The sequence below is a fragment of the Erinaceus europaeus genome, chromosome 14 (assembly GCF_950295315.1).
Source record: "Erinaceus europaeus chromosome 14, mEriEur2.1, whole genome shotgun sequence".
Lineage (NCBI taxonomy): Eukaryota > Metazoa > Chordata > Mammalia > Eulipotyphla > Erinaceidae > Erinaceus > Erinaceus europaeus.
The window spans coordinates 25,042,031-25,047,732 of NC_080175.1; positions in this window are offsets into that span (position 1 = coordinate 25,042,031).

The window sequence follows — 5,702 nt, forward strand, 5'->3', positions numbered from 1 at the left end:
GGTCTATCTTTTTTTTTCTTTTTTTTAATTGCCTGTTTACACTCTTTGCCCATTTTCCCATAAGTTTGCTCATCGTTTTTACTGATTTACATACTCCCTCTGCAAATTAAGGAAGATAGGCTTTTGTGTGGCCTATGCATGGTAAATACCTTTTCTAAGTTTATTTTCATTTTGTCTGTTGGCATTTTGCCCACAAAACCATGAGGCTAACTTTATCCATCTTCTCCTTCTCCACTGACTTCTGTGCTTTGCTGACAAAGACCTGCCCTAGCCTCTGACTATGAATGAATATGTCTACACTCTCTTGTAAAAACTTTTTTAAAAGATGTATTTGGGCATCATAGTTTACTTGGATGATGTGTTTATTTTGTCAATGGACATGACCCAGGCTTGAGCCCAACCCCCACTGCTTTCAGAGAAGATTCAGTGGTGTGGTATCTTTCTCTGTGTCTTTCTACCTCTGTCTCTGTCATTCTATCTGGAAAAAAAATATTGGCCTGGTGTGATGACTCCCCAAAATATTTATTTATGAGAGAGAGAAGCAGAGCATCACTCTGGCACATACACTGCTGGGGATCAAACACAAGACTTCATGTGTGACAGCCCAACACTTGATCCACTGCACCACCTCCTGGGTCACTCTTATAGAACTTTTTTGATTATAACTTCTATGTTTAATTATATGAGTCATTTGGGATGGATTTCATTGATATTTCTTTGATATTTGTACTTATTTTGAATATATGTGGAGGTAGGGAGTCACTTTAATATTTTCCCAGTTGTTCTAAGGTGGTTGTTATCCTTTTCATCCCCTTCTCAGTTATAAGAACCAAGTGGAACTTGAAAAGTCACCAGAGAAAAGCCCTCAGAAAGGCCACAGTGATCTCTTTCCCTGTGTCTCCCAGCCAGACCAGAAAGGCTTATTACCAGCATTCCAGGGAGGCCTCTGTCATCTGGGCAGAAGAGAAATAGATATCTTAGTACAGTGAGGTGTTGTTAAAATATCGGAAGGCTCTTGCCGGCCGGGTTGGCTTGCTTCACGGTGGTGAACAGAGACGCGGAGACAACGGCTGGGCAGGGAAGCTGTATTTCTTTATTCAGGAACAACGATTCATAAACTAAGACAAACTAATCACCAAACAGAACTCTTGCTGTCTCTTTGCGGCGGCGCAAGCACTCTCTCTTTTTCTCTAGAACTCAGGAACCCAGGAACTCTGTCTCTCTGGCACTCTCTCTTACTCTGTAACCCTGAAACTCTCGAACTCAAGAACTCTCTTTTCTCTCGAACTCAGGAACTCAGGAACTCTGTCTCTCTGGCACTCTCTCTTACTCTGTAACCCTGAAACTCTCGAACTCAAGAACTCTCTTTTCTCTCGAACTCAGGAACTCAGGAACTCTGTCTCTCTGGCACTCTCTCTTACTCTGTAACCCTGAAACTCTCGAACTCAGGAACTCAGGAACTCTGGCACTCTCGAACTCAGGAACCCTCTCTCTTACTCTCGAACTCTGAAACTCTCGCACTCTCGCACTCTCGAACTCCGGAACTCAGGAACTCTGTCACTGGGGAACTCAGGAACTCTCGGACTCCGAAACCCTCTCCCAGGGTCCCTTGGGGCGGGGCCAAGCAGGCCCGCGAAATTAACAGGACTCATCCAATTCTCTTGGAGGGGGAGGGCTAGAACAAGCCAATGTAAAGCATACGACAATTCCCCCTTTTCTTTTTAACTAAATGACTATAGTATCAAGGGTGTGGGGTGAACAGAAACATATATAACCAAAACCAGCATGTTGCCAAGGGAAGGCCTGAGGGGGCCATATCTGAAAAAAAAAACATTTCTTGCCTCTGGGGGGCTACTTGCCTCGACGGGCATTTGCATGGGGGCGGGGAACGGCCTAGGGTCCCAAAGGCAGCTGGCTGCAACTTACTTACTATGAAACAAAACTTGTTATTAGCATATCTACTGCACGATCTAACATTTTTAATAGAGAAGGAATTTGAGACTTTTACATATCAACAACGTCTTTTAACCTTTTGTTACACCCATTCAAGATGGAGACACACCCTAGGTGTGGGCCGGAGAGGAAACCTCAGGCATGAGAATAATTAGCATAGCCATTGTGCGATCTACCATTTCTAATAGAGAAGGTAGTGTTTTACATATCAACAAGTCTATTTAACCTTTTGTTTAGACCAACTTAGTTGAAATATATTGATTGTTAACTAATTTTTACCTCAGACTTTAAATGTAAGTTAATTTTTATCTTTATGAGAATTACGTTGAAAACCTTTTTCATTTATCTTTGACTAGTAAGAATTTAGCCTTAAAGCTACTGTTTACCAAACTTTAAACATACACATAAACATAGTCATTAATACACGAGGAGAGAAACCTTTGTTACGAAGACATGTCATTTTAAACACGAATTTAAATCTATATTGTCTTAGTTGTTGGGGGGGGTTCACCATCCGGAGGTGGCTTCCCGCGCAGCTCCACTTCTAGGAATTGCAGGTTGCAATCTCTGCACAAATCTCTGCGTACTCCAGCTTGTCTGTCTTCAGACCGGACCGGCGGCTGGAGATCTCGTGTGCCCAGTTTTGGCAGGGAGCCCGGGGGTCCGGGAGGCCCGGGACGGTTCCAGAATTTATAGAAAGAGGGCAGGCAGGCCATCTTTGTAGAAGGCGTGAGCCTAGGTGCCCAGGGGTGGCGGCCATGATAGGCCGCCGCGGCCCTGCCCCATGGCCCTGCCATGTCTGCTGCCCTGTTCGCAGTGGCCGAGCAGCGTGGAGGGATCACGCATCCAGTGCCCTGCACCACGCGGTGGAGAGCCGGCTCCTGTGGGCTGGCCTCAGGCTCCAGCATGTTGGCATCGGGCTCCAGCATGTTGGCATCGGGCTCCAGCATGTTGGCATCGGGCTCTAGCGTGCTGGCATCGGGCTCTTGCATGGTGGCGTAGGCCTCCTGCGGGCTGCGGGGCTGCGGGGTTGCTGGCGCGGTGCGCGGGGTTGTCTGGGCGCAGCCGGCTGGCTGGCTGTTTGACCAGGTGGAAACAGCAGCTCCGCGCCTTGCCTCCCGCCCGCTGGCTCTTCCCGCTGGCTGTTGTGAGTTCGCCAGAGCGAGTGGAAACCACAGAGTGGTCCAGAGATAAATGTTCCAGAAACAGCAAAACAGTCTCGTGAAGAAAGAGCAGAGGCCTTTGGAGATCTCTTCACAAGCAGAAGAGAAGGCCATAGTACATAGGTAGCCAAATTGTCTTTACTTATCTGAGAGATGCGCAGGTCAGGTCCACGTGGGCGCCATTTGTTGTTAAAATTTCGGATGCTCTTGCCGGCCGGGTTGGCTTGCTTCACGGTGGTGAACAGAGACGCGGAGACAACGGCTGGGCAGGGAAGCTGTATTTCTTTATTCAGGAACAACGATTCATAAACTAAGACAAACTAATCACCAAACAGAACTCTTGCTGTCTCTTTGCGGCGGCGCAAGCACTCTCTCTTTTTCTCTAGAACTCAGGAACCCAGGAACTCTGTCTCTCTGGCACTCTCTCTTACTCTGTAACCCTGAAACTCTCGAACTCAAGAACTCTCTTTTCTCTCGAACTCAGGAACTCAGGAACTCTGTCTCTCTGGCACTCTCTCTTACTCTGTAACCCTGAAACTCTCGAACTCAAGAACTCTCTTTTCTCTCGAACTCAGGAACTCAGGAACTCTGTCTCTCTGGCACTCTCTCTTACTCTGTAACCCTGAAACTCTCGAACTCAGGAACTCAGGAACTCTGGCACTCTCGAACTCAGGAACCCTCTCTCTTACTCTCGAACTCTGAAACTCTCGCACTCTCGCACTCTCGAACTCCGGAACTCAGGAACTCTGTCACTGGGGAACTCAGGAACTCTCGGACTCCGAAACCCTCTCCCAGGGTCCCTTGGGGCGGGGCCAAGCAGGCCCGCGAAATTAACAGGACTCATCCAATTCTCTTGGAGGGGGAGGGCTAGAACAAGCCAATGTAAAGCATACGACAGTGAGGATTACTCTTCTCTGTTCAAATGAGGGAACAATAGTCCCCCAGTCCTGAGAGAGAAGTGGGACATGCATCTAATGTCTTCCCTTCAAAGGAATAAGATATAGAGGAATAAGAAATAAGACTGTACTCACTCTACGGAAAGAAGAAAAACTACCAGACCAATATTTTTGAAAATACAGACACTTCTACTGCGCTCACACTACATGCAAACACACCACACACATGCACCCAACACATGAAATGCATACACACATGTCAAACATACACAATCACTCACGTATTAGATCAAGTGAGTTTCTAGTTGTACAGAACTCACTCAACCACAGAAACTCCAAGAGTGGCAAGTCCAGTTCTTCTCAAAAAATATTTGGCAGGCGAGAATTCTACCACTGAACCACCAATGCTCCAGCTTCAAAAAATATCTGGAGAGAGGCCGGGCTCACTCTGTGCACATTGGGTTAAGCGCACATAGTGAGAAGCTCAAGGACCGGCACAAGGATCCCAGTTGGAGGTCCCAGCTCCCCACCTGCAGAGGGGCTGCCTCAAAAGCTGTGAAGCAAGTCTGCAGGTGTCTGTCTTTCTCCCCCCCCCCTTTTATCTACTCCTCCTTTCTCAATTTCTGTCCTATCCAACAGCAACAACAACAATAACAGCAACAACAACCATGGAAAAAATGGCTTCCAGGAGCAGTGGATTTACTGAGCCCCAGCAATAACCATGGAGGCAAGAAATAACGGTGTGTGTGTGTGTGTGTGTGTGTGTGTGTGTGTGTGTGTGTGGAAATAAATGGTGGGCTTAATCTATTTCAAACACAAAATCCAGGAGCTGGTGATGTGGCTCAGGGTAAAGGAGTGTTCCTCATGCATGAAGCCCTGGTTTCCATTTCTGGAACCAAAAGCTAATGTAATATCCAGAGGCCTGGGACATGGTAGAGAGCTAGATTTGCAAGCATGAGGTCCCAAGTTCAAACCCCAACATCGCATATATCAAAGTAATGCTCTGATTCTATCCCTTTCTCCTCCCCACTCATAAATAAATAAATAAATAAATAAATAAATAAACGTTTTAAAAATATTTCATCTACTTTGGACACCTACTACAGGGAGATGAAAGGTTGTACCTATGTGTTAACTGTACTGCAAACCATTAACCCATCTCCAGTAGAGTGTGTGAGTGAGGGGGAACTAAATACATAACAATAATAACGGAAAAGAACATTGGGGGTCGGGCATACTTGGTTAAGCATACATAATACAAAGTGCAAGGATCCTGGTTCAAGCCCCCAGCTCCCCACCTGCAGGGGGGGACACTTCATAAGCAATGAAGCAGGTCTGCAAGTTTCTATCTTTCTCTCCCTCTCTAGCCTCCCCTCCCCTCTCAATTTCTCACTGTCCTATCTAATAAGACAGAAAAAAATGGCCATCTCGAGTAGTGCTGGCACTGAGCCCCACCAATAACACTGGAGGCAAAGGGGGGGCAGGTGGTGGCAAACCTGGTTAAACACACACACTAGAGCACACAAGGACCCAGGTTCAAGCCCTTGGCCCCACCTGCAGGGGGAAGCTTCACAAGTGGTGAAGCAGAGCTGCAGTGTTTTCCTCTCTCTCCCTCCCCTTCTCTACTCAATTTCTCTGGGCCTCTATCCAATAATAAATAAATAAATAGTTTTTTTAAAAAGAACAAAAA